The 26,377-nt window shown below is 33.9% G+C and overlaps 1 protein-coding gene and 1 long non-coding RNA gene across 2 annotated transcripts in view; both read left to right on the forward strand.

Annotated features, from left to right (window-relative positions):
* Positions 1 to 11,882: 11,882 nt before the first annotated feature.
* LOC149032930 (uncharacterized) lies at positions 11,883 to 19,666 on the forward strand. Its single transcript, XR_016176186.1, has 2 exons — positions 11,883 to 17,942; positions 18,043 to 19,666. It is a non-coding gene; the product is annotated as an uncharacterized LOC149032930 (long non-coding RNA).
* A 3,911-nt stretch (positions 19,667 to 23,577) lies between these two features.
* LOC107072432 (uncharacterized) overlaps positions 23,578 to 26,377 on the forward strand; it is an 88,080-nt gene continuing 85,280 nt past the window's right edge. The window contains exon 1 of the mRNA XM_015332358.2: positions 23,578 to 24,418. The gene's annotated coding sequence lies outside the window, so the exon portion shown is untranslated. The remainder of the gene's footprint in view (positions 24,419 to 26,377) is intronic.

Below are 26,377 nucleotides of genomic sequence, written 5' to 3' on the forward strand. Positions count from 1 at the left end.
TTTTTCCATAGCTATTTATGCACAACTCGCGTAAATATTCATGCGGTGAGCGAGTATTTCTCGAGTGTCGTGTTCACCTGTAAGAAGTGTAAGAAGACCGTGGTGCATAGCTTTAGAGATCTCTCAACGGAGATTCAAGTACAATTAATTAGGATCAAAGAAAAGATACATTTACAAGTTCTTTTATGTTTTTTCAAATATTAATGATATAATATTGATAAATTATTTTGTTTAATATTTAAACAAATAAAAATAATGTCTATTTTACTGTATTATTCATACTGCATGGATATTAATATTACGTGATATTTCTTTATTTTCTTTATATTTTATATATGTAATTTTCTTTTTATTGTATAATATAATTAAATAAAATAAGTATATTGCACACTGTCGGTTTACAGAGTATAGTTATACAGCTTTAATACAGTCATAAATTACTTTAGCTAAAGTTGCTATATAACTATTCATTATAGCATAATATAGTTTAATTAAAGTTGTATAAAATTACATATATTACAATGTTCTATAACCATATTATATAAATACAATTATAATGGACATTATTTCTCCTTTTATCTCTTTTTTAAATATTAGTAATGTTATAAAAAACGATATAGAGTTAAACAAGAACTATCGAGTTTTATTGGACATCACATAGGAGAAAATACACACAAAATGGTGAAGCACCTGTAAGAATCGCATGATTTCCATATCTCTCTATCTCTCTCTCTTTTTCTGTTTCTCTCTCTTGTTTTCTCTCTGTGACGTTCTCAAAGAAAGAAGACTCTTTTCTCTTCGACATTGTGATTTGGTAGCCTCAGGGCTGTTTCGGGATCGACCCCATACTCGACTGACCACCAGAGAGAAAGACAGTTATATATACCCATACATACACACACATATATATATATATATATATATATATATATATATATATATATATATGTGTGTGTAAACCGAATACACATATACGTCGGAAAAGAATTTTCTTCTCTGGCAAACATAGAAACGTTTCGCTTCTCGTACGATGGAAATGTCAGGGAGCTGGAAGGCATGTAGAGAAAAACTGAAAGCCTGTCATAACGAGAACGTTTATTTTTTTGCTTTCTGTGTTTTTTTTTCTTTTATTATACGTTCTTACTGTTACACGCACAATACCTTTCCAAAATCTTTTTAACTGTATTAAAAAATATTGTAATTATTTTTCAAAGTTAGAATACATATGCGATGCATAAAATAATCCATGTTTGTTTTTACTTTTTATTAACAAATATAACTAATAATATTATAATTAATTGATCATTATTCCAGCTATATTATCATCATTTAGTTTTTTCTTTTAGTATATTCCATTATTTGCAAGTTTATTACATTTTTTGGAGACATCTTTTATCTATAAAAAAAATCAAAGATACAGCAAAGGACTATTTAATAAATCACATTTTGTTGTTTCCCTTATTTGATTAAGCTTACAATAATATACAAGCAAATAAATAGTAAGAAACAGTAGTAATAATTTAAAATTGGTTTAACCTTAATTTGCTACACTGCGGGCCAAATATTCTACGGTAATTAGGTCACATAGAGTATATTTTTTTTAGTTTTTTGTTCTTCATTTCTGATAATTTTTTATCCGTGAACATATTTAAAGAACCATCGTTGATATTAACAATGGTGTAGTGTTTTTATATTTACATCATTACGAAAATATTAACTCAACGAGAGGGACCAATTAAGAATTTGCTAAATATATATACATATATAACAATACCGTAGGATGAAAACGAACCAAATGAAAGGTTTTTTACTACATTCGTTATAGCATAATCATATAGGATAGTTGTAGAGAAAAAAATAGATTGATTAATTGTACTATTAGTTAAATGAATTTAACTAATAAGAAAAGAAGACCCTATTCTAAACTAATAATATAAACAATTAGAATATAATAGAATACAATTAGATACGATTTTATATTAATACAATTAGTGTACGATCCGAAAGGATCGTACGGTGATTAGCAGTATTCGAAACTCACGCGCATCGCTTCCATCGATTAGGATTCTAGATCGATACTTACTGTGAGCATCGATCAACCACCAGTAACTATCGAAGAGCTTCTCTAGCTACCCTCGCCTCTCGCATCCCCACTTCTCATAGCCCTAGTACGTACGTCCTGCTGGGACAGTACAAAGGGGCATTCTTTCTATTCTTCACCGGACGCCTACGACTACACATCTTGAGGGATTATAGAGGCTTTAAGAATTCACAAAGGACAACGAAGAGAATATCCTAATCTTCAAGACTCGTGAAAGTGAGCCCATTCCACATCACAACCCTTAAGGTTGTGATCGCGATATTGGCGGAGTGCGAGAGCATAAACCAATTGCCAGAGGACTCTTAGTTGAGGAATTTCGGCCATAACATTTTGGTGCCTCCTGTGAGGTGCGAATTCCCGACTTCTGATTCACGAAGCAGCGAGTAGACTATTACCACACCGAGCAAACCGATTAGAGAACAACGAAGTCGAGGGAGTCCGCCATCTTGTGAACATCTACACCGCTCAGCGGAGGCAGCATCACGAAAGATCTAGAAGCGAGATAAGTAGTTTTAATTACCCGTGCGTACGCCTATGCGTACACACCCTCATTTACTAATATATATCTCAAGGGAAATTGCGTCTTCGAACCCCGTAGAAGTTCGCAATTTCTTATATATCTATGTATTACGCTCATTTCTCTGTAAAATTCACATCTCAATATCGAAAAGACTTATAGAACTTAATTTCTAAATTTGAACGGATATATTATATATAATCGAATGTTATTCTCCATCTCGGAAAACGCTTTATTCTCGTACAAAGAACGATAAGATTTTCGGCGGCTTCACCGCCACGCCACCTTCCTTTACTTGAACAGTCGACTAGAACGAAGACGCCGTGACGTCATCGCCGAACATCCCATCTATCGGCATATAGCTAGCGACAATCGTATACCCCCTCCATCGGCCTCTTATACTATACATACGTATACCCCCTCCAACGGCCTCTTATACTATACATAGGTATACCCCCTCCAACGATCTAGCCTCAGGACCGTACCACGTGATCGAGAACCCAACGCGCGGTCATTCATTCATATAAGGGGAATTTTTATATTTACCATAAATTGATTTGAGTAGTTTTCGCGGAATAGAATAGACGATACCGATCCATAATGACATCACAAAAACGGCTCGAACAAAGGCGGCAGAATTTAGGATCGCGATTAACGTATTTCGAAAATTTAATTGAAGAAAGAAGTTTAAGTGTAGTCGAACTAAGAAGACGTTACGAACGTCTTACCAAACAAATAGATGAGTATGAGTCATTGCATGAACAGTGTTGTAATAACAGCGCCGGAGAGACAGGAGTCGACGATCTAGACCAACTCATAGAAAGATACCACGCGATCGGAGACAAAATTGACTCGGGCGATACGACCGCGGTTAGTAACGCGAATGGTTCGCATGGAGACGACGGTACTACAAAGACCCGCGATCAGCAAATACGATTACGCCGAATCGAGATCCCGAAATTCGACGGAGACATCGGAAAGTGGATCCAATTCAAGGGGAGTTTCATGACATTGGTGGACGCGCGTACCGACATGTCAGATTTAGAAAAACATATATACCTCCGCGAGTCTCTTACCGGTAGAGCGCTTCAGACGATCGCGACATATTCATCGACCGGGCAGAATTATAAAAATGCGTGGGAAATGTTATTGAAAACTTTCGACCGGCAACGCATACTCCTGGCACGGGCCATTGACGCCTTCATAGACACTCCACGGCCGAAAAGCATGTCAATAGAAGAGATGACACGGCTTGCGGGTGACTTGCGGGCCCATTCGGATACTATTACTTCTTTCAATGTACCACACGCACTGATGGTACGCCTTGGCGAACGCATTCTACCCCGCGACCTTAGACAAGAATGGGACAAACAGTTAGATGCGGATAATTATCCGACCATGAATCAGCTTTGCGACTTTGTAAACAAGTACACACTCCGTAGCGTCGCGTCGTCGAATATTCCATCGACATCGGGAAACGAGCCTCACTCAAAACGGAAACATACTGATACGATGACTTTACGGCCACTGAAGCGACAGGAGACACATATAACGCGTACATTTCTTACTCGGACCTTAACTAATTGCATTCTTTGCAAACGAGATAAACATCTTTTATACCAATGCCCCCGGTACCATGACCTGACGAAACGAGACAGACTGGCGATGGTCGAACGTTATGGATTATGTAAAAATTGCTTACGGAAGCATCGAGACCCATGTAAGAGTTCACATTGTCAAATCTGCAGCCGATCCCATCATACGTCGATACATATAGACAATGACGAGCATGAGGTCACGAAACAGGAGAGCCACACCCCCGCGATGACGGAGACCGCGTCGACATCTCAAACGAACTCATCACTACGCGACTAACACCGATCCTTCATGTCAATTCGCACGGTGTACCGAATTAGTTCCTTATAAGCGCTAAGTACCGTGTTAGAAAAGGCGAAACGGGACCTTTAAACAATTTCGGGTATTCTTAGATACGTGCGTCACCGCACACTTCATTGCCGAAAATGTCACGAGAGTGTTACGCTAACAGATTATACCATATTAGGTTTCCACTCACGCTAGACCAGAACTTGATCGATGATCGTCATCGAGGTAATCATTTAATCGCTAAACAATAAATATAGGCAGAACTTTTCGCTACTCATCGTCTCTAATATAGCGCGATCGAATTCAGTAAACAAATTAGAAGGCGAAATTCATTACGTCTAAAATGCGAGACGATACGAATCGGGAAAATACATGGTGCGTATATCCTCGTGAGGAAGGACATGATCACAGTCACCTACGTAGTATAGCCTCACGCCGATTCCACAATCTCTCGAAGAAGTTACACGCGAATACCGAACTCCGGAAGGAATATGAACGGATCATACGGGAATGTATCGATTTAAGACATATGTCGAATGTTAAAGACGAACTTACGGGAGGCTGTTATCTTCCCCATCACGCGGTCATTAAATCAGTCAGCATGACAACCAAGGTATGGGTCGTATTCGACACTTCCGCGAAAAAATGATCAGATGTATTTCTCAACAACACTTGTTAGTAGAACCTATCATTCGAGATACTGTAGTAAAACTCTTGTTACGATTCCGAACGTATCAGTACGTATTGAACGCGGATATCGAGAAAATTTATCGACATACATCAATTGATCCAGACGATCGTCAATATCAACAGATATTTTAGTGACATAACGAACGGATTCGCGAGTTCGAACTTAGCACGGTGACACTCGAAATAACCTTAACACCGTTTCTTGCTATACGAACCATAAAAAACTCGCGAAAGATGAAAGCGCGAATTATCCACTCGGAGCCGACATACTAAACCGTGATCTATACGTTGATGACCCGATCGACGGGCAATTACACGGTTTCTGCGACGCGAGTCAATCTGGTTACGGAGGCTGCTTATATGTAAGATCGCGACATAAATTCGGTAACACACGCGTACGTCTACTTTGCGCTAAAAGTCGCGTGGCTCCTCTTAAGGACACCACCGTACCACGTTTAGAATTATGCAGAGCATTGACACTCGCGCGATTATACAGAGAAGTCCGGACCGCCGACAGATTGAAACCCGACAAGATAACTTTCTGGTCCGATTCAATAATTGTACTAGGTTAGCTGAAAGGAGACTCCAGTACGTTAAAAATATACACGGCAAATCGCGTGCGCGAAATACAAGAAATCTGTGAAGGTTTCACATGGCAACATGTGCGATCCGAAGATAACCCAGCGGACGCTTTATCGAGGAGAATACTTCCGCGCGATTTCCTAAAAGAACGATGCATGGAAAGGGAATTTCTCTAATTGCCGGACGTAAAGAGATTATCGGTATTAACGACGTGAATTGAATCAAGAAGCATGTGTCAGCGATTCTCTAGCTACACGCGATTATTAAAAATTGTAACTCGATGCTGACGATGGCTTAAAACTAACTCATATAAGGGAGAATTGTCTACCGCAGAAATAACAGAAACGGAACGACGCGTTTTTAAAATCGTGCAAGACTTACAATGTCACGCCGAAAGAGAAAGGTTGAAAACAGCGGGGGGAGTCAAGAACGCAAGGCTCGCCGCGTTAAATCCGATTCTTGACGAAAAAGGTTTAATTCGAGTGGGGGGTCGACTTCGAAACGCAAGTTTAAGTTTCCACGAGAAATGTCCGATATTATTGCCCTCACAACACAACGTCACCGGTCTCATTATCCGAAAACTCCATGAACAAAACTTTCACGCCGGTATACAGACTACCCTCTATGCCCTTCAACAACGTTTTTGACTCCTCGACGGTAAGAATCAAGTTCGAAGAATCGTACGTCATTGCGTACAATTGCATTCGATTCCGTGCATCCGACATCCAATATAAAATGGGGAATTCACCAAGCTCGCGAGTGCAGGAAGCCACTGCGTTCTCCCACGTCGGAGTAGATTTCTTCGGTCCAATCTACGCGAAAGAAAAGAAGTACCGTAATAAAGGTCGCGTTAAAATATACGGGTGCATCTTCCTCTGCATGACTATCCAGACTGTACACATCGAATTAGTCAGCGATCTGATTACAGATGCCTTTTTGGCCGCTTTCCGGCGGTTTGTAAGTCGAAAACTATTCCAACTCACGTTTATTCTGATAACGGAACCAACTTCGTCGGGGCTAATAACCAGTTAAAGAAACTGTATGCCTTGCTCGAGTCGGACGAGTATAAGGCGAAGATCCATGATTTCGCTGTAGATTGTAAAATCTCATGACCTTTCAATCATCCCCTGTTACCTTATTTCAGAGGTCTGGGGGAAATATCAGTCAAATCTTCCAAACATCATTTTAGACGAAACGTGAGCGAACTGCGTTTCGCATACGAAGAAGTAGACCACATTCGTTATCGAAATCGAAGCTATTTTAAGTTTACGCCCGTTAAGCCTCATTTCGTTAGATTTAAATGATGCAACCATACTAACGCCTGCACATTTCTTTTAGATTAAAGGAACGTTTACGACATTGTCGAAGGAAAATTATATTAAGACTCCAGCTAATCGATTGTCTTCATGGAAACACATTCCAAAAAAACGCTAGAAATGGACCCAACCCCAGCATAAAATCAAAGGAACACCACCGTCATTCTCATCGACAAATCAACTATACGTGAGATAGCCGTGAAAACTATTCACGGAGTCGTCAAGAAAAGTGTGACAACTATTTGTCCACTATCAATGCGAGTATTCACCGCGAAGACGGTTCACGGAGTGGTCAAGCGAAATGCGATAACTATTTGTCCATTGTTAAACCATCATTAATTTTCTTGCGTTGTATCTTTTATAATTAACGTTCGTGCGTTGTATCTCTTATGATTAATTTTCTCGTACGTACAAAACAGATAGATCGACTGGCCAGCGATTCACGGAATAAGGTAAGCAGCTCGTGCTGCAAGCGATATATAATATAGCGATATATAAATTGTGACTCGTTTCACAAATATTGTAAATTGATTGTAATAAGCGCACAACACAAACCCCATGTATTATGAATGTCATTGATCGTTACACTCTCAACGGGGGGAGTATGTACGATCCGAAAGGATCGTACGGTGATTAGCAGTATTCGAAACTCGCGCGCATCCGCTTCCATCGATTAGGATTCTAGATCGATACTTACTGTGAGCATCGATCAACCACCAGTAACTATCGAAGCGCTTCTCTAGCTACCCTCGCCTCTCGCATCCCCACTTCTCATAGCCCTAGTACGTACGTCCTGCTGGGACAGTACAAAGGGACATTCTTTCTATTCTTCACCGGACGCTTACGACTACAAATCTTGAGGGATTATAGAGGCTTTAAGAATTCACAAAGGACAACGAAGAGAATATCCTAATCTTCAAGACTCGTGAAAGTGAGCCCATTCCACACACAACCCTTAAGGTTGTGATCGCGATATTGGCGGAGTGCGAGAGCATAAACCAATTGCCAGAGGACTCTTAGTTGAGGAATTTCGGCCATAACAATTAGAATATAATTTTAATGAATAATCCCAAAAGAGAAATTACTCATATAATCGTCAATAATTTAATTAAATAATTTAAAATAGTAGCTTATGCTAATTAGAACTTTTCATCCTCAGCAATAATTTAGCACTAGAAAGACCAAATTTTTCTCTTCACTAGATATAAATTGTAACATTACCAGTTGGCATTAGAAGTTGTGCTGTAGCTCTAAGAAACTTCTAATTCGCAGAAAGCATTCTAGTCTGACGATCAAAGAGTTCCTCCATTTGCTATTGAAGAAGATCCATCAAAGAATCCATACCACATCTTTGAGAAGGAAAAAAATCCATAGTCTTATGTGTAACATTACATAAAACAATACAATAAGTTATATACAAAAAAATTTCAAAGTATATAAAAGACATATAAATAAAAATGAATTCTTACACTGCATTCCAATGGGATGAAGCTCAATCGCACCTTGAAGATGAATCTTGCGTGAATCTAATGACCCGATTATAAACGAAAATAAGAAAATATACACGAGCTTCTTATCACAAAACCGCAGTTTAATTATACAGCGAACGACACTGACTCTTATTCGCTGTATGATTATAACTTATTATATTACGTGTCTCGTTCTCGATGATCGTAAAATGTAGTCATGCTTGTCATGCTTTAATCCACAACGTTCAACGCTTAAATTCAAATCTTGGCGCTCTCCCCCATCTTATCTTGACATGCGCCCTCTTTATTAATATTGTTTCATTGTGCTGAAGCATTAACACGTTTTTCGCAACTGTTGAATAAGTAATTAAAATTTTAAATTGATTAATAAAGGTTTTTTAAGTTAAATTCGACATGGGAAAAAAGCGCTCAAAATCACGATCTCGATCAAGATTTCGATCACAAGATTCGAAGCGCAGGAAAGATGACAAACTGGACAAACTCAGTTCTCGCGTGAATAACCTCACAAAAATTGTTGAGGCGTTGGTGGAAGTTCAAAAAGAACAATTTTCACCAGTTAGTACTAACAAAGTACCGAGTACTGTAGAGATTATTGAAGTTAAGCTTAATTATGCTTTTAATTATTAGAAATCATCTTAACTTTCCACACGAAAGTTGGGAGGTGTTTGCCCACACGGCATCACCAGGTCCATACGACCATGGCAATTTGTGATTGAGTTCAACAAGAACGCAAATATCACCAGGTCCATACGACCATGCCAATTTGTGATTGAGTTCAACAAGAACGCAAGTATCACAAGTGCACAAAAAGTACCTTTGCTAATTTTTTATTTCGTAATTCTCAAATGCTGAAAGTAATAAAGAAAATGATCCTGATATCGGAAATACCGTGAAGGATACGTTAGAGGCTGAACAGGTCGAGAGTGACGAAAAAGACCAAGCGGGGCAAACACCAACTAAAGACTTCATTTTGAAGGTCTTAGGAATGGATCCTGACGACTGTATGTTTAAAGAATTAAAATGTCATCCAGAATTAAAAAATACCTGGTTGAAGTGGAAAACTGAGGGTCTTTCAGAGAAGAATAAAAAAGAGATATTGAAAGCCTATAATAGAAAGGGTGATTTTTATACCGAATCTCCAAAATTGAACCCGGAGATAGTACCGTTGCTTGCCAACAGAGCAAAAAAGCGAGATCAGCATTTTGCTGAGACTCAGAATTGTGTTGATACAGCTATATCTGCTCTGAGTGCCGCTGTCTCCATGTTGTTAGAACAACCCGAAGAAGGAGTTGACGAGGATCTCCTTACCGACTACATAAGTCATGCCGGTCAGATCCTCATAGACGTATTTTACCAACAGTCGATAGCCAGGAAGTCGTTCATCACTCCGCATTTAAACAAGAACATCAAGCCGATAGTCGGCTCGATTTTATCAAATGAATGGCTATAAGGTGACGACCTCAAGGACAAAGTCAAGGATGTTAAGGAGATAGAGAAGGCATGCGCGGATATTAAAAAAAGTCCTGCAGCTAAAATATCTTCTCAATCACGAGGCCAGGGAAACGGAAAACGCCCACCTGCGAATTACCGTCAGGTGAGCCAGAGCCAGAGATATCGGTCCTTGAAGTTCAAATCGAGATCACACAAGACAAGCGTCTTGTATTATGACTGATACTTGACGTATCAGCGTCAGTCCAAGTAAACATCCCGGACAACAAGCCAGTCGTCATCGAGGAATGCCCTTCAGCGGGCTCGTTTGATCGGTCAATTATAACCCCGATCACTGACTCTACAACTCATTCATATATTATAATATTTCTAAAAGAACTTTCTAAAATGATATTTTAAATTTTGTGTTTGTGTATGTGCTTTCAGAAAAGCATGTATATATGTATGTATTTTCAATAATAACAATTTAAGGTACTCTAATGCAATAAAATTGAAGAGGGCTGAAGTTAAATCCAACGATGATTACCTATAACAAGAAGGAAACTATATTAATCATACAGTCAATAAACCCAATCCTAAAATACAAGTCGCTAAATTGGCAGATGCACTTTTAAATTAAATTCCCTATTTATTTTTATCAAATCTCTATTTCGCGTTGCATAAAGTTAAATTTAAACGCGTGATTTTATATAATAAAATATAATAATTAGGAAATGTAAAAGCTTCAAAGATTACGTTACTAATAAAAAAATAAAATAAATGTACTTTACTTTAATACCGCGTCATTTACACAAAAAAATTCCAAATATAATAATATACGGTCAAAATTGAAAACCTAAAAGACAAAAAATTGGTAAGAGAAATTATTAGGATTTTTATCGAACGTTAATTAAGTTTAATATCTAAGAAAGGGCAAATCTAAATAGTTTTTACTCTATTAGCTAACAAAAAACTTGAGCATCTTTCAAACGATTCAAGCATGAGTTTGGCCTAACAAGAAGATGGAATGGTCCATCATCTCCAATTACAACTACAAATTAATAACGAGCAAAAAAATAAATACAATAAAACATAAAATATAACTAAAGAGCAATTCTCGAAAAGTTCGAACATGCTGTTGAACCTTTGAAAATAACTCAATAGTCTGGTAATTGCTCTCTTGAGCCAGAATTAAGTGGGGACCTCTTCGGCGTTAAGCCTCTTCTTTTCTTCATTTCCTGAAAACTGCATTTGGATATTTCCTACGTGCGAACAAAATAAGATCTATCATACTAATTTTGCAAATGAACTCGTATTCTGTTATGATTCTAATTCTCAATTATTTAAAAATGAATTTACATTTCACGTTCACTTTTCTAGATCGTGCACCATAAATGAACTTAGAGTTCATTGACACATAAACCAGCACATTTAATCGAATGTCCAAGCAGATAATATTTTCCATCGATGACCTAATAACACTTCGCACTTTAAACGTCAAGTAATAAAATGATATTGAAATAAATAATGCAATAAATGTAATGCATATTTTTGCAATACTTTTATTTCATTTATTCATTGCATTAAATTATATTAAATATTTCTAATAATAAGACGAAATCGCGATTGTGCGTAGTGCTAATCCTGTAATATTTAAAACTAAGTATCAAATGCATCAAAGAATTTGCGAATTTGATTCGATTTCAGATATCTTTTCGGGAAGGGAGGGGTAAGGGATAAGGAACAAGGGATAATAAACAATTATTTTATTGCACTAATGCATGCTACTTATGTTACATGAAAATTTAGGTAAATGGAGGGAGAAAGATTGAGAAGGGGTTTGATGGGTCAGGGAAAGTTGAGGGGTGGAAAAGTGTGGGAGAGAAGGTGAGTGTGGATTAAGATGGTGATGGAGTTGAGGAGAGTAGGGGGAAAGAAGAATATTTAAAATTCTATGTAATGGAGGACAACGTACCAGTCTAAAGGTGAATTTCGAGGAACACGGTACTTAGATCGTATTCTCGATGTTTTCAGATAACAATCTACATTCCTTTCAATTAATAAACAATTTTTTAATATTCAATACACTCCAATTATATTTCAGATAGTTTCAACGCATATACATTGGTTTTAGCATTTCATACCGTTCCGATTATTATAAAATAAATAATTAAATTAATAAATAAAAAACTAATAAATATTATTAATAAATAAAAAAATGTATTGAATAGTACATAACATTTGGTTTGACACGTACTTAATACTGCTTTCTTTATAACAACGTTAGTTAAATTCCATATAATTATTTATTAAATAAATCAAAAATAATAAAAATTTTTAAGTTGTCGCGTTTGTAACTAATCGATAATGCAGATCATTCGTCCAGATATTTTTTATCGATATAATTTTTATGGCATGCCTGAGAAAGATGTCAATTGTTTTAGGCACTTGTGCAACCCTAAACAAGTATAGAATCTCCACCGTGTTTCACTGTGGGTCGCAAGTTTTCTGGTTTCAGCTCTTCCTTTTTTTTCTCTATACAGTGCTGTGTCCATCAGATCTAAAAATATTAAATTTCTTTTTCGTCTGTAAAAATAACTCGATTCCAGTACTACACACACACACACACACACACACAAACACATACACACATTGGTCTTTTAATGTTATTATTTGCAAATTCCAATCTTTTCTTCCTATTCATTTCATTTACGAAAAACTTTTTACGGGACACTCGACCATGATACCTGTTCGGTACCAAACCATGTGTAGACGATAACTTATATTCAGTTATTTTTTCATATATTAAATTTCATTTGAGAAAAACCATATCATTACTTTATGGAACCAAATATTATAGAATATATCAAGCCTTAGGTATAAGGTATCGTCTATTTTAAAGATTCTACTCAAGGATGAAGAAAACTTATGATTGCCATAAATTTTCTAACCATTTCAAGGACCATCGAAACATATTGGGCAACTAAAAGCATACCAGTGTTGGGTCCTTCGAGTGATACACAATATTTAAGTGAACATGAGACAATGCACATGGGAAGGGTACTATTTAGAAAAGAAATGTCTTATGTTCCCAGAAACCCCCACTACCATCCTTCCCAAAAAACATAAACTTTCCCATCGGGTCACTCTGGTCGGTGGACCCTCCTATTATTGGTTAATAAGTTGCATTCAGTTCCTTCCCTCTCCAAAGGGGTGTAACTAATTCAGATATAAAACCATGTGCAATCAAGTAAGATCGTTCGTTCGTTTCTGTTCGTAATACATACTCTTCTTCGTATACTTACACTCTTTGCTCATTATACATTTTTGTGTTATACACTTTACATCTATACAGTCCACATCGAACAATTGTAACATAGTCGCCAAAGACTTAAGTTAATAAAGCATTGTTGACTGAAGAAGTGACTTTAGTAATACTACAAAACCACTCACACTGTATTAGTTTACCGTCGTGAGACTTCCGTGCAACTCGCGTATAATTGCATCTTAAAAACGGTACGCTAGTTGAAAACGGATTCGCGTCAGCATAACATATAGTGCGCGCGAACAATACCCTTCATTTTGCAAAAAATTGCGTACAGTACTAGCTGATATATTAATTTTTAAATTATTTTTAAGATGTTTGACTATTTTTATAGCACTTATCTTTGGATTCTGTTTTCATTCTTGTTATAAATCGTCCATTGTACTGATTAATTTAAATTTGGAAGTCCATTTCTTGAGTTTTTTTGCAGTTTCTTTCTTAATCCATACCTACAATGAGACTTTGTATAGTAGATTGAGGTCTGTTTATAATTCACGACACTTCAAATAAACTTTTACACGGATTATGTAAATAAATAATAATTTTTCTTTCTTCTACCTTTGTTTCACACGTTTTCGTCCTATTTTCTAACAATAATTTTCAATCTTAAAAAATTTTGAATTCAATTGATGCCGATAACACTTACAAACATGCTGACAAGGTTAATTATAACTAAAAAGCAATGACATTATGTTTTTACACTATGGTTTATATACAAACTCTTTTGCAAATAGTTTGAAATAAATTCAAATACTTATTGCTCGTATGTTTCTGCTGATTGTTTTGTTTTTCTTGTTAATTTTTTAATTTATTCAAAAAAATTATTTTTTATTTTATTACATCTATTGTAGAAACTCTCAAGAATATGTACAAATTCATTGTTTTTAAAAAATTAGGTAATAAACAACAATTTTACAACATTTTATTTCAAATTGGTCGGTGTACGGATATGTTATTTTCTACACCCACTGTATATAGACGGGCGATCCTCTTCTGTATGGTTGTGTTCTTCAGTGCTATGCGAGTTTTCACAGTGTCTACATTATCTTTATTCTGTTTATTATTGTTAGAATATTTACAAGTGACGTGTACATTTAATAAAAAAGTAGAATAGATTTTTTATTTATTTAATAAATAATCATATCAAGTTTGACTAGCGTGGTTATAGGAGAAAGACAAGTTACGTAAGTTTGCAGGTTAAGCTTGTGCGCGTTAAGGAAACCAAGTTACGACATGACAAGTGCAAACTTGCATACGACAAATGTTGAGTCATTGTTATTTGTCACTTGATGTCGGAAATAATAAATCAGCTAATCAGCCAAGGAGACGGCGGTGATCTTTATTTTCTTGGAGTCAGTTGTGGAGATCGGAGTGTCGGCGTAACCGTTAATATTACATAATTGTTAAAAGATATTTTCTAACATACACCTTCATAATATATTTTGAAACGATAGCTAGTAGTAAGATTCTTATACGCGTGAGGGTTTTAAAAACGATAGAAAGTGTAGGCAATAAGTCCTGCGATTTTCTTTGTAAGCGATTTTCTGTCCTTTGTGTTATTCTTTTTCTTATAACAATTGGAAAACCGTTGATGGTTGCTAAAGAGAAAATCGTTGATGGTTCTTAAGAGGAAAACCGTTGACGGTTGCTAAGAAAAAACCGTTAGCGATAACAATTAAAACGGTGGAAGTCCAAGCTTTTCCGATTTTGGCCCCACTTCCACCCACTTCCAGTGAATTTTAGAGGCCAATAAGATTATTATGTTCTTTGCCCTCTCCAAAAGGGCGTAGGTTACTTTTAGTGTAAATATGCGTAGTAAGTTAAGTTAAGCGTCCTCTGTCTGATAAATTGTAAGGCGCCGTCTGATAAAAAGTTGTTCTGCGTCTGTAAGTATTATAAATATGTGTCTGTTTGATAATCTCTGTCTATAAGTTTTTGTATATTTGCTATTCTATCAGTTGTTAGTTATATGTTATTCTTCTGTACTTATTATCATTTACTTTAACACGTTGACCGCCACGCTAGTTTTCAAGAAAATCCCCGTGAGGCCGGCGTAATAAAATATTACATTTAGAAAGAAATTCTTATCCAATGGAGAGAATAATCTTTTTTGGAAGGAAATCCTTCGAAATATTTACTAATATACCTTGTAAGTACTAAAAAAACGTTGGCTATATATGACTGACATTGTCAACGTGCTATTATTTCAAAGAACATTATATATAAATAATTTTTTAAATAAATTTTTAAAAACAATTCAAATTTCTTTAGAAAACTTTTAAAACAATTTAGTAGTCTCACATTTGTGAAATATCTTTCGAAATGTTTATTAATATACCTTGTAAGCATTAAAAAAAACGTCAGCCATATGAGCCGTTCAGTACACACATCGATTAACTCCATAAAACAAAAAGTTGAGAAATGCGATGAAATAATGCATATTGTTGTATTACTTATTATTCAATGGCCACAAAAATTTTGCGTTTTAATGGTGCTAATCTTTATTATTCAGGAAAGTTATTATAAATATAAAAAGTTATGACTATACCAAGTGCTTTGACACTTGAATTTAAGATTTTTCAAAAAGTGAAGTTAATCGATGTGTGCACTGAACGGCTCATATATGGCTGACAAAATCAACATTCTATTGTTTCAGAGAACTTCATTGTGAATAATTTTTTAAATAAATATTTAAAATCAATTTAAATTTCTTTAGAAAACCTTTATAACAATACATTAGTCTCATATATGTTGAAATTTCTTTCGAAATATTAACTAATGTAGCTTGTAAGCACTAAAAAAAGTGTCAGCCAAATACAGCCGATTTGGCCTGATCGGAATATATACCTTCGGCCATATATGGCTGACATGGCGGTCAACGTGTTAAAATATATTCTTGTTATTTATTATATGCATATGTATATGATCTTATTTCTTACTCTTTTCTATAACCCCCACAACAGTTAAAAATTTTGAAAGATATGTATCTGTGAAAATATAATCGTCGATATTTCTTGGCTACCCGCCAAATCTCACTAACATCACTTGACAATATTTTTTCTAATTTCCATCCTTTTTCACAATATCGATACTTATTATCATCTTTAATAATGCTCTCTAAATAATTTTTTTTCATTATTATGTCTTCAAAAATCGTATTTCGTATTAAATTTAATATCTGTCACATACACACACATGCAGTCATATATACGTAAGAATAGGTAACACGTATACATTCACTCATATATTTGATTTTCTTCATATTGTACTAATGCACTTTTAACATTTTTTAAGATTCCGAGCATTGGGAATCTTATGAAGTCCTTCAGGAATATATATACTCAGTTTAATAATTATGTTTGATTATTTATCTTCATATTAGTCGAGGTAAGAAAATTTCTTTTTTTATAACATAAAGAAGTGTAATAGAAAGAATGTGAAAAAAAATAAGAATGTGAAAGAAAGAGAAGAAGAAGAAAGAGAAAGAAAAAAGTGAGAAAGAAAGAGTAAGAAAGAAAGAAAGAGTGAGAGAGAGAGAGAGTGCTCTTTCTTTATAAATAGTTTACAGGACATTTTGTTCTATAATCTTTAGAATGTTTCAGCTTTTCAGATTTTTTATTTAATTTTATTTTATACATCATCATCCTAAGGGTAAGATATTCATCCTGCAGTCATCAATGAAGACTAAAAGTAAATATATTTTTCTATCAAACATTTCTATAATAACTTCAATAGTTTTTTGTTATATCAGAATACCATTGAAATCGAGTATGTAGGCAATGACGAGTACTCGTGTGTTGTATCGTTATAATAAAATACAAAAAAAAACGAAAAGTAGAGTCAGTGTTGATCGTCGCATGTTAAAGTTTCGTTTTCTCGGTTAAGAAAATCGTAAGTTTTTTGTGTTTTCGGTTTAAAAAGTTTTATTCACCGTCATTCTAAGGGTAGGATACCCATCGTGCATTCATCTCAGAAGATTCGAATTGAGTATATTTTAGTTTCAAATAATTGCGCAAGAAATTTAATGGTTTTTATTTTTAATAATGATGTTAATAGTATTGTTTTTTTATTTCTGTTTCAGATATTAACTGTAATCGTAAGCGAAGCAATGTACGGGAGTGTTGTATCGTTGAAATATAATTAAAATCACGGATTAAAAGCACGTTCGTTCGTTGATTTCAATTCAATCGCGTTTCGTGAACTATTTGTATATTAAATTTATATATTAAATTAACTACAACCAAAGCTGCAGTTGTATTAGAGTTTGTTCGAGTAAAGCTATATTTTTATCTTTGAACAGTCACATAGACTATTGGTGTATTAGAGTCAGTGCATCAACGTAGATTTAAAATAAAGTGTGTGTATTTTTTTGTACTTGCATTGACTGCATGCAAAGCAGTCTTTAAAAGCAGTTGTAGATTCAGTGATCGGGTCTATAATGAATTAAAATTATACGTTCAAATTAGAGTCAGTGTTGTTCACCGTATAATAAAATTTTAGTTTCGCTATAAAAAATACATCGATAGTTTCTTAATTTATATCTCGTTTTTAGATTTAAGAAGGGTGCATATCCATGGTGCAATTAAGTTTTATCCTATTGGAATCCATTGTAAATATTCATTTTTAATTACATTTCATTCGATTTTATTTTATTAGATTTAGGAGCAAATTACAGATATCTTATCTTTATGCTCTATTTTATGTTACAGATAAGACGACAGATCTTTTTCCTTTTCAAAAATGTGGAATGTATTCTACAATGGATTTTCAATGGATCTTCTTCAATGACAAATGGGGTATCGTCTTCTATCGTCAGACTACAATACTTGCTACGTCGTAGGAGTGTTTTGAAGCCATCGTAGTACTTATAAAGCCGTGAGTTAAAATTTAGAGTCTCTCCAGTGCTCAATCATGCTGAGGATGAAAGATCCTAATCGGCACGAGTTACTGGTTGTAATTATTTCAATAAATTATTGACGAGCATATGAGGAATTTATTTTTAGGAGTTACTCATGAAAATTGTACATGGTATTGCATGTTTTATTATTAGTTCAGAATAGGTTTTCTTGTCTCATCGGTTAAATTCATTTAATTAATATTACATTTAATTATTGCACTTTCTTTTTCATTACGTGTTTTGTTCGTGGTTAGTTGTAGTAAAATAACGCATTCACTCATTTTCGTCCAGAAAAGCATGTAGTAAATATCTTACATGCATTGCTTCATAATTAGTTTATCTAATCGCGATTAATTTTGATACATTGATACTTCGATATTATAAATAAATGAGTAAGAAGACAAACTCATTCGCGACTAATAGATTCTAGCATTTAAGTGATGGCTCAAAGCCCCGTTCTTTTATTAGAACAGTCAACTTAAAGAAAGGTGTCGTCCGAGGTTTTGAAATATATTATTTAAATATATATTTAAAAATATGAAAATTCATTATTTATCAAATAACTTGTAGAGACCTTAGCCGCTTAGATGAATTTTTACAAAAATGTATTTATATGTTTATGTTTTAATCATATTTTTTATATTAGGATTTTTAGCTTCTAATATACTAATCTCCCGTTTCTCCCCCTATATTTTCTGCGCTCTCATCTATGCGTGTGCTCAGATGCTACTCGTATGGGTGAGACATGGTTAGTATAGGTTTAGTTTTAGTTTTAACTATGTAGGAAAAAAACTAGTATTCAGTTCTTTCTTTATATTCTATTTTCTGGAAAGGAAAAATCTATTCAGAGACTAAAAGAAAAGATTTAGGAGGGCTATATAACCATAAAACATAACTTAAGAATTATTGGGACCTACTGGTGCGATGAAAACCCTTTGTGCAAGTGTCTGGTCCTTTGGATAGTTTCAGATTTCTATGGAAACACGTGTGACACATAAGGAGAAACAATACTCCGTTATTTGAAACGAAGTTCCTTTATGCATGATCTTTCATTAAGATCTTTACCTAAAAAAACATAAGCTGTACCCATCGGTTGACTATAGGGGGTGTATCCTTTTGCTATTGGTCAATAAGATTCATAGTCTCCTTCTCTCTCCAAAGGGGTGTAGCTCATTTCTGATATAAATATGTGGAAAGAAGTAAGAAAGTGTCCTTAGTTAGTTTTCAGTCTGTATCAGTCCTTAATCAGTCTTCAGTCTTGAGTTAGTCTGTCTGCATCTGTCTGTGTGTTATCTGTTATTCTGCAAATCAGTCAGTCGGTCTTATATTTGTAACTCTTTTGTATACTGTATTTTTGTAACCACGCCACTTTTTGTAAATTTATGTAAATACCGCTCGACATCTAAATTAATTAAATAAACTGTAACACACATATATTTCAATTTTATCATCCTATTCTATTATGCATGATTTGTAAATTTATTTTGTGACTCTTCTGTAATCTTTATTAGGTATCATGATTCAAAGATATTTGCAACCATTTGAGAGATTCAATTCTACTTGGATTTTATTACGAATGAGATGGAGCAAATTCTTTGATGCATTTGATACTTAGTTTTAAATATTACAGGATTAGCACTACGCACAATCGCGATTTCGTCTTATTATTAGAAATATTTAATATAATTTAATGCAATGAATAAATGAAATAAAAGTATTGCAAAAATATGCATTACATTTATTGCATTATTTATTTCAATATCATTTTATTACTTGACGTTTAAAGTGCGAAGTGTTATTAGGTCATCGATGGAAAATATTATCTGCTTGGACATTCGATTAAATGTGCTGGTTTATGTGTCAATGAACTCTAAGTTCATTTATGGTGCACGATCTAGAAAAGTGAACGTGAAATGTAAATTCATTTTTAAATAATTGAGAATTAGAATCATAACAGAATACGAGTTCATTTGCAAAATTAGTATGATAGATCTTATTTTGTTCGCACGTAGGAAATATCCAAATGCAGTTTTCAGGAAATGAAGAAAAGAAGAGGCTTAACGCCGAAGAGGTCCCCACTTAATTCTGGCTCAAGAGAGCAATTACCAGACTATTGAGTTATTTTCAAAGGTTCAACAGCATGTTCGAACTTTTCGAGAATTGCTCTTTAGTTATATTTTATGTTTTATTGTATTTATTTTTTTGCTCGTTATTAATTTGTAGTTGTAATTGGAGATGATGGACCATTCCATCTTCTTGTTAGGCCAAACTCATGCTTGAATCGTTTGAAAGATGCTCAAGTTTTTTTGTTAGCTAATAGAGTAAAAACTATTTAGATTTGCCCTTTCTTAGATATTAAACTTAATTAACGTTCGATAAAAATCCTAATAATTTCTCTTACCAATTTTTTGTCTTTTAGGTTTTCAATTTTGACCGTATATTATTATATTTGGAATTTTTTTTGTGTAAATGACGCGGTATTAAAGTAAAGTACATTTATTTTATTTTTTTTATTAGTAACGTAATCTTTGAAGCTTTTACATTTCCTAATTATTATATTTTATTATATAAAATCACGCGTTTAAATTTAACTTTATGCAACGCGAAATAGAGATTTGATAAAAATAAATAGGGAATTTAATTTAAAAGTGCATCTGCCAATTTAGCGACTTGTATTTTAGGATTGGGTTTATTGACTGTATGATTAATATAGTTTCCTTCTTGTTATAGGTAATCATCGTTGGATTTAACTTCAGCCCTCTTCAATTTTATTGCATTAGAGTACCTTAAATTGTTATTATTGAAAATACATACATATATACATGCTTTTCTGAAAGCACATACACAAACACAAAATTTAAAATATCATTTTAGAAAGTTCTTTTAGAAATATAATAATTTTTGAATGATTTGCAGAATTAGTTATGTGGCGTATAATAATTTAAAATCAAAAGCGAAATAGATTGAGAAGATTTTTGGAGTCATCGCAGAATTTTCTATGCTAACTGGTAATATAACATTTAGTTACGAATGATTAAACAAATTTTAAGTCTTTTTTTAATTAAGTCTTAATAATTTAATAATTTTTTGGATATAAATAAATTATTGGAATAAATTTTTAATAATTGCATAATTAAGTCTTATTTATTATTATTGCGTTTGAAATTGTTCGAATCCTTCATCCGTATACTTCCCGCTAGTCTTGCCCGATCGATATTTCCTCGTTTCTTCCGTACTATTCAAATAACGCTCTCTCCTTAAAAATTTTCATTTCTTGTTAGATATGAAAATTTCCGATACTCGCATGAAGGAAGTTTTACTTGAAAAAAAAAAAACAAATATGAGACGTAATGGTATTAATTTTCATTTCTCTTCATGGTGAAAATGGGTGAACAAAACTTGAAATAAAAATAAGCAACCTTTTGTCCACGTTTTATGGACCAATCTGTAGACGCGTTGAAAGAGGGAAAAAGAATGAGAGAGAGAGATAGAATGACAGCGGAAGAAGAAGAAAAGAGAGAGTCTGAGACGAAACACTGCAGTGTGGGGTTACCACAAGGGGTATTCACGGTCTTCGCCCTTTTGTTTCCGTAATCACCATTGTGTACGGGCAAACACGGTGCTTGGTTCGACACCAGATGCGCGATACCGTTACCACGAAAGAGAGAAAGCGACACAGAATGTGTATGTGTATACGTATGTGTGTTAAAGAGTGAGAGAAACGTTGCACCCGGCAGGCGTTCGACTTCACTAAACGATTCTGGACTGGTTCATACGAGAAAATCCAAGAATCCATAAGTGAAATCAAGATGTGTGTGTGTGCGTGTTATGTTTCTGATACGTGGCACGTGTTTCACTCGACACGCTACTGAACAATGACGTAGAAACTTTGAGAAACTATAAAGAGAGTAATACTTTAATAAGTTTAATAACTTTTATTTTGTATTAATTAACATAAGTATGTTTTTTCATGATTTGATTTTTGATTATTATTTTTCAACTAAATTTTATAATTTTATTCAGAAACCAATTTTATTCCGTCTCACTTAAATGAAGTACAAACATTTATGTATCAATGTTTATTTTATTATATTTAACAAAAAATAATTCTAATTGGACGAAATGTAAGGTAAATTTTTATTTTATATTACGTTTTTTTAGTTTATTTGTTGTTTACATTGAACCATTATTAATAATCCATTATTTAGTTTTTTTTTAATAATTTAAGATTTGATTTTTATTAAATCAATTTATTTTATAATTTTGGTTGAATTTATTCCTAATCCATCAGAATGAATGAATTTATGCATAGACGTAACATTAAATGGTTTAAGTTGAAGTAATGAAATGAAAGTCACATGGCACAGGAACGTGAATTGGTACGGACCTGCATACCACCCATGGGCCATCGTCCATCGGATCATGGATACCCTACGATATTTATCATTCGAACGTGACTCGCCTTCGCGTTGGCGAAGCTCGTCCTACCGAGCCTTACACACCAAACTCGACCTTTTTGTTTGCGAAAGACCGGATCAGGAGCATACGCGAATTCAACTATAGTTACTACAAGCACCAAAGAAGAAGATCAATATAACCATAGCATGTATAATTTTATTTTTTTCATTTTTTTCTTGCATCATAAGAAGTTACATTTAAAAAGAATTCATTAAAAAAAAATATGTATTTTGATCATGTTAAATTTTGAAAGGCAAATATTTCGTTATCTTATTGTTAGTTTAGGATAATATTTGATTTCCTTTTTTCTTGTTTAAGTTGTATTATATTTTCTTTCTCTTTCTACGTTAGACTTTCACATCGGTGTCGTTGAAAGGCATATACGAGGTTTTCCAGAAGAAAATTACGGCAGGATCTTGGAAAATCGATTAAACTGCCTTGTCGCGACGATACGAGCTATTTCCTGACAGCTCTGAACGAAACCTTCTGATCTTTTCACACAGTATTATTTCACGTTCGCTTAACCAATCTCGATACATCCGATACAGGAGCTTCAACTATTATTATCCGATAAATTTAGGTTAGGAAATTCAAAGAAATTGAGAATTTTCTTTTTTTTTTTTTTTTATTAAAAAATCTCATCATAAAAATTATAAGGGAGCTTAGCAGTTGATGACATAAATAATTATGAGAACGAGATATGCACTAAAAATTTCTAATTGTATTCTTTTTAAACGATTTGTGAAAATCGTGTGATCGTATAAAAAGAATGTAATAATTTTGGAAAACAATAGATTATACAATAATTTGAAAATAATAAAAGAATGTAAAGAACCCAAAAAATACGACACTGGTAGCGGGTCTCTGGATCTCGATCACGATCCACGCGGTCAGTCCGACCGCGGCGGTACGATCGAGCAGATCGATTTTATTTTTTCTCTTCCGTCTTTCTGTCAAATGATTTCTTCTTGACAATTCATTGTTGAAAATACTTAATAATTAAATGTAACAAAATCGATTTCACATTGATTTCAATTTTTTCTTTAACATCATTTTTTATAATTTGAAAAATTACTCGTCTATCATTTTTACGTGCACAACGAGATTTTTTGATAAAAGAAAAATTCAAAGAAAAGAAAAATATAACAAATTTATTCGAGTATAAATTTGGTTGCCTCTGTTATTTGACTTCTTTTCCAGTATAAATTCTAGGAAAACATATTTTTCTATTAAAATTTGATTATCTATCTATCTCTTTTTCTCTTGTTGTCATTTGTTGCCAGATATATTTTAATACGTATTACATATGATTTACTGTTCTGGCAAAAGAAATTCCTATTGTGCATGTGTGTGTGTGTGTGTGTGTGTGTGTGTGTGTGTGTGTGTGTGTGTGTGGATCTGTGAAAAATGTACTGTTCTAAAAACATGTGTATGTGTATGTGTATGTGTTTTTGAGTGATTTTCTATGGTAATAAATTGTGCTGGTGAATGGTTATAAATTGAACTATTCCAGTAGCGCGCATTATATAAGTGTTGTGAGTTCAAGTGTTTCTGTTTACGAAAATCATCAATTTTAAATCGATCAATTGATTAGTATAGTTAGACGTGAAGTAATCAAATACATTGAGCTTCCTCTTAGGCTTGTTTGGAAGAAAAACAGAAACAGGAAGAAGAAGAAGTAGAAGGGGAGAGGGACAAGAAGGAAGAGGAGGAACGGAATATCAAGTTAGGTGAGTCTTCCAGTAACTTCACATAATAATTGGTTTAAAATGATTTATAAAAGGTTGGAGGAAAATAATGTTCTTCTTTTTATAATTGTTTTAAGCTAAATTTTTCGTTTATTAAAATATATAACGATCTTAAGTTAATTATAAAAAAAAAGAAAAATATAAATAAACATTGAAAGAATAAAAAGTCGAAAGTTTTAAAAATATAAATTGTAAATAATATGATAGGGTGGCAAAAAGCAAATGCTCGTTATCTACTTCTAGTAGCATTGGAAGAAGGCACTCGCGAACATTTACGAACATTCACGAGTATTCTAAAAGTTGCTTTCTCATTCAACGCGGACGCTCCGAGTTTGGCGAACGAATTTGGCTGGTGCAAACCGCGGCACGTAATTGGCCAGGGTAACCTACCCTCTCTCTCTCTCTTTTTCTCTCTCTCTTGGTCTCTGTATTTCCTTGTTTCTCCTTCTATCTTATTCGTTTCCAAAGAGCATAGTTCCTTTTGAAATGGTACTTGGTGGCAAAGGAGAGCCAATGTTCATACATACGTGCACGATATCGCCTTTCCTGATTTATGGACTCCATTGGGGTCTTTTTGTGCTAACTTTGAGAAACCGAACCTTATCGTTCCATTCTCCTTCTCATTCTCTGTATCGTGTTTTCGGATTAAACGCTTTCTGCGTAAGCCACACCAACCAGTACTAACTTACTAGCCATGAAGCTTTCTACGCTCGATCTATATATTATACCTTTTACTTCGAAGAAAAAGAGCCTCGATCGTTCTGTAATTCTTGACAACATTTTTTTACTTGTGCGATAAGCCTTGCTTGTGTTTCCTTTCAAATACTCGTTTCTAAGACGGTCGATAAAGGATTTTTAGAAAAAAAATTGTAGAAAAAAAACGGATTAGACTGTTATTAGTTAGTTTTATATTTTGGAAATGGAGTAGAAATTTATTAAAAATATTAAAACATACTATTTATTAGTGTTTATTTTGTTAATGGGGATTTGTTGAAAAATTTGACGTTAAAAAAATAATAAAGAAAGTAAAATTATGATAGTATAAGGAATAATTGAACTAAAGTCTCCAAGTCTATGGCATCTCGCAAGCTGATTACTACGGGTTCTGTAGATAGAGTTTATAAAGAAATAGAGAGAAAGGAGAAAGGAGAAGAGAGATGGTCACACAACGACTTCAAAACAAAGTTCGTTTAGTGAATTGGGTTTTGGTTCTGGCCGAGTTTCGTTTCAATTGTAATGTAAAAAGTTCGAACGTGCGATATCGTCAAGTAAAAAAGTTTTATATCTTATAATGGATGGGATATAGTTTGCTTCTGAATCATGTTTATTTCATTGTATTATTTATTGTCAATGAATCCTCTATACCGCTCTAATGCATTTACCGTAATTACAAATATACTTCTAATATTATTATAGTTACATAAATTATATTCGAACAACTCGAGAAAACAGTAAACAAAGTATACAGTTTTATCTAATAAGATCAAAGGTGGAATCTACATTTAAGATCTATACTGGGAATAGATTCCTTTACGTCTTCTACAGATGAACTTTTTGCTCTTCTCCATCTTCTCTTTGTCGTCAATGAGTCCGTCTTCCCTTGAGAAACTATTCTCGAGTTTTACGTCTTCTTACTTTTTTTTCTTTTTAGTCTTAGAAACCTCTGTACTTTGCCCTTTTCATAATAAAAACTTTTATATATGTACATATGTATATATAAAAGTGCCGTTAACTTTGATGACTTCTTTTTGAAATTTTCTGTTGAATCTCTTAAATGAATATCAAAAAGTTGGAGGTTAAAATAATTATTCTTTGCTATCATAAACTTTCCTTATGCTTTTCGTAATTATTTTTCATACGCGTATATAGGAAACAATGGTTCCACCTTTGAACTTGGTTTTTTTTTATATTTTCCATTGAAATTCACGTAAAATGATTTAA

This window comes from Polistes dominula, unplaced genomic scaffold (assembly GCF_049000335.1).
Source record: "Polistes dominula isolate Pdom_NZ unplaced genomic scaffold, Pdom_raw_medaka contig_246, whole genome shotgun sequence".
In the NCBI taxonomy this organism is placed as follows: Eukaryota; Metazoa; Arthropoda; class Insecta; order Hymenoptera; family Vespidae; genus Polistes; species Polistes dominula.